Source organism: Staurois parvus, unplaced genomic scaffold, assembly GCF_062004578.1.
Source record: "Staurois parvus isolate SC_StPar_1 unplaced genomic scaffold, SC_StPar_1.0 ptg000535l, whole genome shotgun sequence".
In the NCBI taxonomy this organism is placed as follows: domain Eukaryota; kingdom Metazoa; phylum Chordata; class Amphibia; order Anura; family Ranidae; genus Staurois; species Staurois parvus.
The window spans coordinates 1001901-1015552 of record NW_028318331.1 but is presented as its reverse complement, the minus strand read 5'-3'; the positions used below and the strand labels follow the sequence as shown (position 1 = coordinate 1015552).

Genomic DNA, 13652 nt, shown 5'->3' with positions numbered 1-13652 from the left:
TTGTGCACTGGCCAGGCCCTGAGGCCTGTAGCAAAAATTGCCCAGGACTTAGCCAAAAGGCCCAGCCCTAAAAGGCGCAGTGCAAGAAAAGTGTTTGAACACAGTGACCATGTGCCTTTTCACACGTTGGGGTCCCACACCCAAGTGTTACTAAGAGCACCCCTGAGGCGACCACTCGGGGCACTGGTTCGTGGACTTTCTGCCTCCCTGGCCCCTGGCCAGACAAGGTAGATCCGTTCAAACCAGGAGGAGCTGGGCCCCTCCGGTTTTCCAGGGGGAATTACTCCCGGGCCCCAGCAGCCTGTGGGTGCCTCGGTTTCTGTTCCAGCCTGTACTAACCATCAGGACCCCCATCATACCAGCAGGGGTACTATACAACCAATCATCCCCGCAAAGCTAGAATGATGGTGGAGCACCCCTACTGGACACTGATAAGAACAGATACTACACTTGATCTTAGCCAAAAGGCCGAGAAGCGATAGTACTATAGTACACGGTAGCCAGCCTGTGTAATAGAAGAAACTGAAGGAATAAATCAGCGACATGAATGTGTATGACCAGTCCAGCCTGTGATCTGCACAGCTGATATGACTAAGGTAGTATCACAAAATCACTAGTACTTACAGTCCGATTGGACTCCTGAGTCCTGTAATGATGAAGGCTGAAATAGCGGTGGAACCTCCAAGTCCAGCAAAAAATCTGCATGCACTCCCATGGATGGCTGCCAATCCTCAGATTCAAGCCTTGCAAAACGGCCCATGTTTATGTATTTGTCTGTCGTTTAGCTGTGTCTATTATTTGTGTGGTTGGCACATCTAGGAGCCCCCGATGTGTGTAGCAGGCTTATATTCCATCTAGTGGGTGTTGGGGGTGTCAGTGGGCTGGTATTATCTCTCTCAGCTCCCCTCTCTCCCTTGTGAGGGGGGTGGCGGGATGGGAGGGTCCACCATCTAAGGGAGGGGTTTCTTGTGGGGGTATTGGGGGGTTGAAAGGGCTGGTGGGGTGGGTTGTGTTGAGGGTTGGAGGGTTGGGTTAGGCAGTCCCAGTGGACCATTTCTATCCTCGGTCCATTCTTGAGTGTCCCCTCTTGATATCTCTGGGGGGTAGGGTTCTCTGTCATGCAGGATTGTCATGTCTCCAATGGCTTATAACTGTCTATGGTGCATAATAAAATTCCTTTGAGGGTAGCCTTTTAGGTGTGCAGCCTTTTTTCTTCCCCTCTTTTGTTTTTTGACTATTGATTAGGTAGCACCCTTCCAGACATTCTGGTGGCACCTCTACTTTCAGACACTGTGCGTGATTTCCCCAGCGTTTCCCAATTCCCTTTTCCCTGACTTTTGATATGTAGAAAAAAAATGACAAGCCAAAAAAAAAAAAACAGCTGTAAAAACATCCAGTGTGCAGGAGGACTAAATGTGCGGTACCATGCCCCTGCTCCTCCTCCCTGCAATTTGACTAAGTGGCTCCGCTGCCCTCAATACTTGCCTCTGAAACTCAGATCATGATGGCAGTGCAGACCTTGAGGACCCAGCTGTGGTGGACGTGGACCCGCAGGTTAGTGTTTTTTCGGGGTGCAAAATAGGGCCGGGTGTTTTATACCCTAATGCAAGAATGTATTTATCACAACTTTAATGACAAAATTAATCATTTAAGTTATACTGTTGCTGTATATGGTGACCTCAGCAATGGTTATTATGCATGCTTCTAAAATTTTACAAATAGGTCCTCTTTAACACATGCAACAGCTTTACAATGCAGAAAAAGTTATATTTTTCTGTACACATTCCTGAATGGGAGTCGGTGTGCTATGTCTCGTGACAAAGTATGCAGGGGGTTTTAGGCTTTGATGGGCATGATAATTTACCACATGATCCATTCTATCAGTGTCAACTGTATTAATCCCACTGTTATATAAAATGTGAAGGGCTTAGTTTAATATGTGAAACTATTCAAGAATGGTAATGCAGTGAATATTCTTAATCGTTCATTAAGGGACACAGGCTAAAGTAATTCTGAGGAATCGCATTTTGCTGCTGCCTTCAGGATACGAGACACTGGCAAACAAAGCTGTAACAAAGCATAGTGTAACCGCTTATCCCCACCCCAGCCAGTATGCTCTTGTTTTTAGCTAGAAGAATCGATGTCTTGTCTACTCAGAGAGAAGCAAACTAATTTGTTTGATGATTAGGGCTCTTTCAGACAGGCTGTAATGCTTAGTGCCCCCTGAAAAGAGATGAGAGGTGGAACACTTTTCAGAGGGCGGTATAGTAGTGGCTGGCAGGCGTTCAGGAGGTGCTACTTCCTCCTACGGACTGTACAATCTGGGAGCCAAAAACCTTCTGCTTATTAATGAGGGTTCCAGGCTTATTGGTGGCCATATTTAATGAAATTCCCTATGCCAATTTCCACTCCAGACCTTTGCAACTCAACATTCTGACAGAGTATAAGAAGACACATTCCCTGGATTTTCACATTTTCCTTACCCCCAAAACCAGGCAGCTAGTCCTGGTCTGGTGGCTCACAATCCAGACTTAGAGTCATTCTACCATCCACCATAAGAACCTTCTAGGCCAGGGGGAGGAATTATTTTCCCAACAGGCTGGGGAGGAGTCCTGGAAATTCTCTCAGTACAAAGGACTTAGTTTCTGGTGAAAGCTCATCTCCCAAGCAACATTCTAGTGCTCAGAATAATCCAGCTATCCCTCTTGGCTGCAACATCAGCTGACCAAGGTTCAGTAGGACAATGTCACAGCAGTGGTTTAGTTCAACCATCAGGGAGGAACCAGAAGTCTCACAGCTCAGAGAGAAACCAACCAGATTCTAACTTGAGCAGATCTGCATGTAACAGCCCTGTACACCACACATTTTCTGGGCATGGAAATTTGGTAAGCGGACTTCCTCAGTCGTTGACGTATGGACTCCTGGCTATCAGGTTCACCAACAAATTGAGCAAGTTTGACTCAAGGACCGAAAATCCTCTAGTTATCACAGTAGATACTATAGTAGTGACTCTGTGGGAACAATTCACCCTGATCTAAGCAGAAGGTTTTTTACCTTAATGCATTCTATATCAATGGACACACACAGCTGGCTCAGGAGCGAGCAAGTAGCAAGCGACTTTCTATTTGGGCACTCGGCAGGGGGGAGGGGCCAGGAGCAGTGGCAGGGGATCCTAGAAGAGGAGTGTCATGTTTCACATGATTGTCATATGCCTTTAAGTGTTCTTTGTATTTTGCTCTGCTCCTCCCTTTTCTTTGGTTTAGTTCATGCTGTATAGATAGCTCCACCCCTTTGTTCATTTTCCAGTAATGCACTCCAGCTTGAAGCCTCATGTCTTATGGAAATAGATCACATTATGATCTTTTGACCTATCCAATGTTCATTGTTGTAAGATTCTCTCAGTTTATGGAATAAACTTCAAAAGATCTACAAGGTGTCGTCTGGATCGAGTCACTGCCTGTGTTATTCAACTAAGATTGGAGTTATTGCTATCTCATCACAACTGTAAGTTACAGAGATCACACTTTCAATGCTTAGATTGGAGAGACAAAACAGGAGGATCAAGGCTGCTCTGTGCAAAACCACTGCATAGAGCAGGTAAGTATGACCTATTTATTATTTTTTTTAAAATAACATTTTTGCCTTTGCAATCACTTTAAGAAAGCAGATTTTTTGACTCACAGAAAAACACTTTTCTTTGAGTTAATTAAGGGACACTGGTTCCACCCCTATGTTATGTTCTTATGATTTACTCCTAGTACTGCTTTTTGCTTTTCCACAAAACTGGAGCATGCTGAAATTAGGAAGGGTAATACTAGGCTATCTTCCAACTTTGTTTGCCAGTGTCAGATAACCCAGTGTCTCAGAATCACTTTAAGCTGTATCCCAAGAATATGGAAATTTTTTGCAGATACTTACCATAATTTTCCTTTCCTTGACTAAACTTTTCTAACGGTAGGGAGATATGACAGGCCAAACGCTGGAGGGCTGCATACACTCTCGGTAGAGATTCCCAAAAACCTGTGTCTGCCACTTGCATTGGATAGAGCTTACTGAATCTATTTTGCAAGCTGAGCCTTTTCTCTGGCTTTTTCCATTCTTCCACTGTTAATTTCTTGATTTCCAGTATCACAGGTCAGGAAAATATTTGCAGACTTTTTGAGGAGGTTGTATTTCTGGATCCCAATCCAGAAGCATTGTCACACTGATGCTCCTGCTTTGCTTGTTGAATTCTGATCTTTGGTCCCTTCCCACGGCCCATCCACAATGACCATGGCCACGTCTGGCTTTCAGACCTTGGTTGCCCAACAATTGCCTTGACCCCTGCCCCTGTTACTCCATGGTTATAGGGTCTGTCTCACTGGCGATCCTTTTCAGGTGAGTTCATGTCCTCTGACATCAAGGGACCCTACTAAATTCACACAAGATTTTGTGGCCGAATTCACCCAGTTCCTCATGGATGCTGGTCACAGGGGTTATAAGCACACTCCTGTGCCCCTCCAGAGTCAACCCCTAGTAGAGCCTGGGCTACTGATCGCAGTGTCCCGACAGTCTTTCTGATGAAATTGAGGAGCCACAGTCGCCTGTCATTTCTTCAGATGTTTAAGGGATGATTCCGGACAATTATTGCTGCATTATGTACTACTCTGCATCTGCAGGATCAGCCTACTGTGTCTAGCCTTGGGTCTTTTAGAATTTCTACAGTTGTAAAGACCCTTCCACTACACTTGCTTTTTGGGGTTTTCCACTATGTTGATTGGAACCACCCTGAAGGGTCCTGAACCCAACCTGCATGTGTCTTTGAACTGTTCCCCATTCAGAGGAAATTTGTTAAATGTTGGTCTATACCAGGGGTGGGCAAACTTTTTGACTTGAGGGCCGCAATGGGTTCATATATTGGACCCGGGGGCCGGACCAAGAGTAGATGAATGATGTGTATGTGTCATCCATAGTAAGTATAGTAATATTCCCCCATAGTAAGCATAGTAATTCATCCCCCATATAGTAATTCATCCCCCATGGTAATTCATCCCCCATATAGTAATTCATCCCCCATATAGTAATTCATCCCCCATAGTAAATCATCCCCCATAGTAATTCATCCCCCATATAGTAATTCATCCCCCATAGTAATTCATCCCCCCTATAGTAATTCATTCCCCATATTAGTTCATCCCCCATATTAAGTCCCCAAGTCCCCCCTGTGTCAATTCACTTACCTTTGCTCCGCGCGTTCCTCTCGCCGTGTTCCCGCGCCGTTCCGGTGTAGCATGAAAATCTGTCTCCTATGAGGATCTGTCCCCCTCGACGTATCTGCGCATGTGCCAGATTCAGGCATTAGCAGCCGATCAGCGATCTCCAGCACATGCGCAGATACGTCGAGGGGGACAGATCCTCATAGGAGACAGATTTTCATGCTACACCGGTCTTCAGAGCGGACTCTGAGAGGAGCCTAGTGGGAGCCTAGCTCCGCGGGCCGGATTAAAAGGTCCGCTGGGCAAGTATACGGCCCGCGGGCCGTAGTTTGCCCATTGCTGGTCTATACCCATTGTAGAGGAATCAATGAACCATCTTAACAGAAAACCCACAAAGCTATTAAACAACGTGCTTACTTTAAAGGATTCTACTGACTATCTTTTGGAAACTCTCCATAACACCCAGTTTTCCGTGGCAGATGCTCACTGTCACCCTATCAAGGCTGCAAAATGTAATCTATTAAACTGTGGCAGAATGGGTTATATTCGTCAAAAGATCTCCCCACTGTTGCAGTAAACCCCTTTTTCGATGGAGCTTGTGAAGCAGATGTCTGGAGCCCTACGCTTCAGTTGTAATTGCTTGATAGAATAATCAAAACTTGTGTCCCACATGGGTCTGTTTATACAGATATGCAGAGCTTTCTGGTTAGAATGCTGGGAGGCAAATATAAGGAGTAGCTGACTCACTTACTTGGGAACTAACCTTAATGTCATCATCATGGATATTACAGGAGGCTAGAGCATACACCTGCCTCAATGTAAGAAGTCTAAGGAAAAGTTGGTGAAGTCCCATCCTTCTCCATCTGCTAAAGTTCTTGGAGAAGCCACTTTTCCAGGTGGGGAATAGTGGTTAATCCTTGCAGGTCCTTGTGTAGTTTGCCCTTTGGGCAAACAGATGCACAGGACACTCCTTTAGGCCGTCATGTTAAGCCCTTGCCTGTGGCACTCTCCTCATCTACTCCTTCTCTTCTACCTTGTGCTACCACCCCTGTCCCCTTGGGGTTTTCTCTACCTCGAGGCTCTGACTCTAGTTCCTGCTTCAGTTCAACCTCTTGAGCTTTGTTTCCAGTGCTGCATTCTGGATTTCCAGAACAGGTGGTCCTTCATTGCAGGATCCCTCTCTAAACAACTCTCCTGGCTTAGACACTGTTGGACATCATCTAAGTACTGCTGTATCTTTGCTTTCAAGAAAGAACTGGCGACCTTCATGCATTAGGAGAGGTAGTCTGGTTCCAGTTAGGGGCAGTACTGTGTGTCTCAGTTTTATCCACGCTGATCCCCCAAGGGCGATTCCCTAGAAGTTCGTTGTAACTGATAGTTTCTGGACATGGCATAAAGGTTAATTTTAGTCCCTGTGTTGCGGGTGAAAGATATGAGGAAGGTCCTATGTCTCCCTGGGCTGCCTGCAGGTAAAACAAACTGATCTCCTGCTGCTTGCATCCTCTCTTAAGAACATAGACTGCGTTTAGAACTTCATGGGACTTTTCCACCTGGGGTTAGGACCCTCTACATGGCTGATTTTCAAATTCATGAAAAAGACCTTTCCAGTGCTTTTCTCTGTTTTAGTTTCACCAGGACAAATATACTTTGCTGTCCTAAGACTCCTGTCCTTTGTTCCACAGATGCTAATGCTTCTTTGCAACTAAGTAGCCAGGAGCATTCCAAGCACTGCATCATGAAATCAAGATTAGATAGGATTATTTTTTCAGCAGGATCCCTCTTAGGGCTCTCCCCAGAGGTGCCTCTGGCATACTGGTGTGTGTGTATATAGCGACATCCTCCGCTCCAAAAGGGTTGAAAACCACCTCACCAGTTTATGGTTAGGTTATAACTTTCATTCCCTGCCTACCCTTTTTTGGGGTGCTTCCCATGCATTATCCTCCTTCAGTTAGTCTGACATCTTGCGACTAAATTCTGGGTTCCATGCTGGACGTAAGAATCATTTTATCAACACTTTAGTAAATTCCAGGCATCATATTTGTCGAGTCTCATTTTGGAGAAGTTGTGGCCTGTTTTGGCTTAGGGCCTCCCTACATAGACTTACTGGCTTTGCCCTTTACAAAGACTTTTTCCCAGCCCCCTTTTTTGGAGCTCATTCCTGCTATGGACTTGTTCTCTTTACTTGTTAACAATGTTTGGTTGTTCATTTTTCTTAACTAAACGGGAATGTTCAGGTTGTCCAGTTTCTTGGTTGGTTTATAATTTAGTGCCCTCTTCCATGTTGAATTTTTCTTTTCTGGTCGATTACTTTTTTGTGGTTATGAGCATCAGGTTGATTCTCCATGTCTTCCCCCTGGTTGTGTTGGCGGATTCCCTGATAAGGAAGGGGGGGGGGGGGGGGTTGGCCTTATCCTGTTTCAGATTTAGTTGCTGGTCTTTTAAGGAGCTCTTAGGCTGCAGGCTGTAACCAGTTCGGTATTGTTGAGCATGTTCGTGCTTGTTGCTGTTGGCCCATCCCTCAGTTGAACTGCTTTTGGACATCTTTACTGTATATGACTTACTTTGTCCCTCAATAGATGAGAAAGAAAATAGGATTTTTGTAATCGCTGTAAAATCCTTTCATTGAAGTCCATTGAGGAACAAAGGTCCCACCCCTTTGTTTTTATGATCATGCTCTTGTTTTCTACAGACTGAGGCATGCTGGGTAAAAGAGCAATTTTCCTGGACTGGCCTACAGATTTTTCATTTTCCACTGTCCGATCCTACTGTAAGCAGCAAAACAAACCAAAAATTTCCTATGTCCTTCAGTGGATTCCAATAAAAACATTTTATGGTGAGTACAAAAAATGCCATTATTCAAAGTTGTCAGGTGTATGGAAAGGTTTCCTTATAGTTAGGGAAATATATGAGGACAAAAATATTGGAGGATAAGTAGACTCAAGGCCAGTCATCCTGATCATGAAGTAAATAGGACTAGAGTTGCCTCTGCATAAGTTGACTTATGAGGATAGAGGTCAAACGGGAAATTTTATAAAATTTGGGAACCCTAGCTATATACACAGGACACTGCAGACTCTCTCCTTTCCTTGATAGTGGATTTTGCACCATAGTTCTATCCTTTGAGTAGAGTCACACTGAGCGTGCTTCATATTTGGCTACCACACCGTACAATAAGCACAAATGGGAAATGAGTGACTTTTTTTTTAAGCACAAGCCCTCCAGTTTATTGGGATTAGACCATGGGTGTGTACAACAATGACTCTTCTTTTCAAATATCGAGTTATTATAAGACTTATGGTTTAGTTTGTGTTGAAAGGCAACATGCTATCTGTTCTTTTCAAAATTCTGATTGCACTCACCATAGATGCAATTAATCAATGTCTAAAATTGTTTACTGTAACTTCTCTTATACTCTATTTATTTGCGGATGTGACTTTTTGGATGTGCTCTACTACCATCAGAATATTTTTCTGTGAATGTATGTTTATTTGCATATACTCAATAAAAATGAGAAACAAAAATAGGACTAGAGTTTAGACTTGTTGCATGCTTGACCCAGATCACTGATTCATAAATTAGTGAAGTTGGAATCAGAATGACAGGCTTGGAGTGTGCGCCTGCTTTTAGTGAACATAGACCGCATGGGGGTAAATAAGCTTCACGTCATTTTCTGAGTTTAGATGGCATTTCTAGGGCCATGTCACCCTTGTGATTCTGTGGCTGACAGTAGCTCACCAGTGACAAGATCACTATACAGGGCTAATCTGTGAAATAATTACCTGTCTTCATTTGTTGCTCCCTCACTGGTTGGAATAGTGAAACAATGCTTCCTAACTGGTGCTAGTGACAGAATTGCTAGTGTGACATGGCCCTCTGTGTTAAGTATTTTATTGTGTTGTTTTTTTTTTGTTTTTTTTTATTAAGCTGCCATTTCTGATACGTGCATTTTACAAACCACTGAAATATGGAGGAGATGCACACTCCGCAGAAGCAGGGTCCCAGCCAACATATATGAGTAATCATTTCTTAAGAACAAGTCAGTGGCCAATTGTCTTGACCACAAATTAAGGTGGCTAATGCACTGTGAACTTTTTTTTTCTATAATACAAGTAATGTGTAGGCAGGTGCAGTCTATTTTCTCCACTGCAGGTGGTTCTCGTCTGTGGTGGAAATGCAGAACAGGGAGGAAAATCTAGTTCCTAGTTCTATGGTTTCCTCAGTCACAGGGAGGCGGTGATCAGATTGGATCCTGGTGCCCCATGTGGCTATGGTAGCCATCTTGAATCAGGCAGATTCTTTTTAAGACCCCGGCTCCTGGGTTTGGCACGCATTTTGCAAGTGGCTATAATAGGGACAGTGCATAGCGTCAGGGAAAGGTTTTGGAAGAGTGCAGGGACACACCATACTTCCAGGCAACCTCCCCATTTGAGTGCAGACAGGCCAGGCCGCATTCCACTCCTTGAGACAGATGCTGTCAGGGCTCCGGGTATGACCAGAGGTGTGTGGACTGACACAGGGAAACGCAGGCTTCAGGTATAGTGTAAATAAGACAATTTATTAAGACTAAACAACACAAACGCAGTGCAAGGTAAACATAACACAGTGCAAACAACCCAAACTCCAACAGATAACCATATATACAAATCAAACGTAGTCGGGCAGGCCGGGTCGGTAGCAAACGGGCAAACAGGGTACCAGGAGCGAGCGGAAGAGTGGTCAGGAATAGCCGAGGTCAGGACAGGCGGAGTTCGTTCAGAGTCAGGATCAAAGCAGAGTCAGGATCAGGCAGGAAGCAGACAGGATGCAGGTACAGGGGCTCATGGGAAACATACACCAAGGCACTGACTGCAGGTCTGGCCATTCCTTAAATACACCTCCTGCAATCAGCCTCAGGTGATGGCTGACTGCAGGAGGGAGCTTCTGGTTGCTGAGAGCACCCGCTGGCCAGCCCTGGTACTGCAGCCCACACAGCAGATGAGTCCCACCACTAATGGTGAATCCATTCCTGACAGATGCTGTCGGCACCTCTGATCCATCCATCTACTGCTGCTTTGCTGTTCCGACCTATGAGTGCTCCTAATTGGGTTGCTTTCCCACTGGGCCTGTTTGTTTATACTTAGAATATAGTCCTGAATTTGCACTGGGACTGTGTGTTTTCTGCCTGCCACAAATGGGTATGTGCCACTTGGCTATACTTGTTGTCAACAAACTGGCCTCTTACCCTATCTTCTACTGTGCATGACCCACCTCCATTTCTTTGCAGTTTGTACAATACAACTCTTGAAAATGTTCTGTACCTGGGCTATTTGCAGCACAACATTCTGTTGGCACAAATGCCCAAATATGCAGAGGGGACATATGGCAAACCTTCAATAAAGTAAGATAGGCAGTGCATACAGCCAGTGTTACCTAAACATGTCACGCAAGTGAGAGAGGGGGGATTGCTAATTACTTGGGATTAGATTTTCAAAGTCTGCCTAGCTATTGTGCCGAAGTCAGAGAACTGTATGTAATATGCATGCCAAAACGAAATTGATCAGAAGACTATTGAATGCACATATCATATTTAAATGGAAGGGGCCTGAACATGGCGCTGACAGGATGCACAGGTTAGGTGATCCTGATACCCACCAAAAATAATGCACAGGTACAGTTGTGTTCAAAATAATAGAAGTCAGACATCACTAACCGAATCAATCACTGTTTTTGGTAGAAATTATATTTCTACATGGCAAATAATTTACTAGCAGGTGTAGTAGAATAATAGAAATCCAACAGACCCAACAGTCATGACATGCATGCTGCTGATTCTGTTTAATTGAATCACTAATTGAAAGGGGCATGTTCAAAATAATAGCAGTGTGGAGTTCTATTAGTGAGGTCATTCATTCTTTGAAAGACAGGAAGGAAGGCACCAAATGTTGTACATGCTGGTTACAGTGCATTTCTCTCTGAAATTCTGAGGAAAATGGCTCATTCCAGACATTGTTCAGAAGAACAGCGTACCTTGATTAAAAAGTTGATTGGAGAGATGAAAACATATAAAGAAGTGCAGAAAATGATAGGCTGCTCAGCTAAAATGATCGCAAATGCTTTAAAATGGCAACCAAAGCCTGAAAGACGTGGAAGAAAGTGAAAAACTGCCATTCGAATGGATAGAAGAATAGCTAAAATGGCAAGGACTCAGCCAACAATCAGCTCCAGGAAGATCAAAGAAGGTCTAAAGTTACCTGTGAGTACTGTTACAATTAGAAGGTGACTATGTGAAGCCAAGCTATCTGCAAGAAGCCCCCCCGCAAAGTCCCACTGTTGAAAAAAAGACGTGCTGAAGAGATTAAAATTTGCCAAAGAGCACATTGACTGGCCTAAAGAGAAATGGCGCAACATTTTGTGGACTGATGAAAGTAAGATTGTTCTTTTTGGGTCTAGTGGCCGGAGACAGTTTGTCAGACAAACACTGAATTCAAGCCACAGTACACTGTGAAGACAGTGAAGCATGGTTGCACAAGCATCATGATATGGGGATGTTTCTCATACTACGGTGTTGGGCCTATTTATCGCATACCAGGGATCATGGATCAGTTTGAATACATCAGAATACTTGAAGAGGTCATGCTGCCTTATGCTGAAGAGGAAATGGGTGTTCCAACAAGACAACAGCCACAAACACTAGTAAATGTGCAACATCTAGGTTCCAGACCAACAAGATTGACGTTATGGAGTGGCCAGCCCAATCCCCAGATGTTAATCCAATAGAAAACCTGTGGGGTGACATAAAAAATGCAGTTTCTGAGGCAAAACCAAGAAATAGAGAAGAACTGTGGAATGTAGTCCAATCATCCTGGGCTGGAATACCTGTTCACAGGTGCCAGAAGTTGGTTGACTCCATGCAACACAGATGTACAGCAGTTCTCAGAAACAGTGCTTATACAACTAAATATTAAGTGATTCAAAGGAAAGCAAAATCTTCAAACATTTTTCAGTTTATATAGTGAATGTTTGAGTTTGTAAAGAAGAATACAAACACTGCTATTTTTTTGAACAGTTTAATATTTACTTTTCTTCAATTTTTTTGAGGAACAACACAAATTTGATATATTTTTCTTCATGTTTTGATTTGGAATAGAATGTGTAGTTTTCCCAATGCATTTGTGTGTATGGAAATAAAAGCTATTAGAAGGATGTTGAGCTTTATTCACTTTTTTCAACACACTGCTATTATTTTGAACACAACTGTATATCTGATTGTTTGCAGCTGCCCTGCCCTACCTTGTCCCGCCATCCTGCAATGTACCCCTGCCCAGTGCAGAGTCGTTGGTGGAAGTGGTGTGTCCCCAGAAGGAAAGGAGAGCCCAAGCTCCCAGTTGGCTGGATGGAGAGAGTCGGCGCAGTGGAATGGTGAACACAGGGAGCGCTCACGTGACAGCGGCGGGGGAATCCTGTGAGATACTGCTGTAACAGAGGAGCCGACCCTGAATGCTGGAGCAGAGACCTCCACGGAGGGTGACATTCCCCCCCCAATGCTCAGCCACCCCAGCAACCCTGACAGGTGGCTTATTACCCGGAGAGGTGATCGAGCTGTCCTACCGCAGGGAGGCTGGAGGCAGTAGTGAGTTTCCGCAGAAGCGGTGTGTCCCTATCAACTGTGTTACATTGTATCTAAGGGGGGAATGCCGTGGAATAAAACTCACAACTCTTCTTATTTGGTGGCTGGGGAGAAAGTAAAAATAAGGGGTCACCAAGTGGATTTAGAAGAAAAGGAGAGGGGGAAAGCTCTCTGTTGATCCGTGACTTATAAATTATTGCAATTTTGGAAACGGTACATTTCTCTGAGTGGTAAACAAGGAGCCAAACTTAATGAAGAATACATCTGTAAAAGGAGGGGGAACAAAAACACCCCAAACCAGCACAATTAGAAAATATATGCCTCCGCAGGAGAAAAGCCCAGAGGGCCACACCCCATTCAGACAGCAGGGAGTGAAGGGAAGATACAAATTGGGAAACCATAAAGGAGATCAATCCAGATTGTCATCAGGAATATTGAGCATGAATCAGACTAAAGAATCTTCAAATATGGAAGGCGAAGTAGAAACAGAAAATATAGAAGAACAAGGAGCAAGTGCACAAATGCCCACGAAAATGGAAATTGCAGAAATGTTTGCAAAATTAGAATACTCTATAAAAAATGAAATGGCAGTATTACATAATGACTTGGGACAAGTTCTAACATGAGTGGAGGAAGCAGAGGAAAAAATAGAGAAACATGCTCCAGTAATTATTAAACTGGAAAAGCAGGTGGAAGAAATGCGAAGAGAATAAAAGAACAAGCTGGAAGATCAAGAGAATAGAGATAGAAAGAACAATTTGAGAATCCGGGGCCCGCCAGAGGTTTCTAATGGAGAAGATTTGCTGGATGAAATTAGAAAAGTATTCAATCCTTGATAGGCAGACCGGCGT

The 13652-nt window shown here is 44.1% G+C and overlaps 1 pseudogene; it reads right to left on the bottom strand.

Moving 5' to 3' along the window:
* Nucleotides 1–302: 302 nt before the first annotated feature.
* LOC149451505 (U2 spliceosomal RNA) lies at nt 303–480 on the bottom strand (annotated as a pseudogene).
* Between the last annotated feature and the right edge of the window lie 13172 nt (nt 481–13652).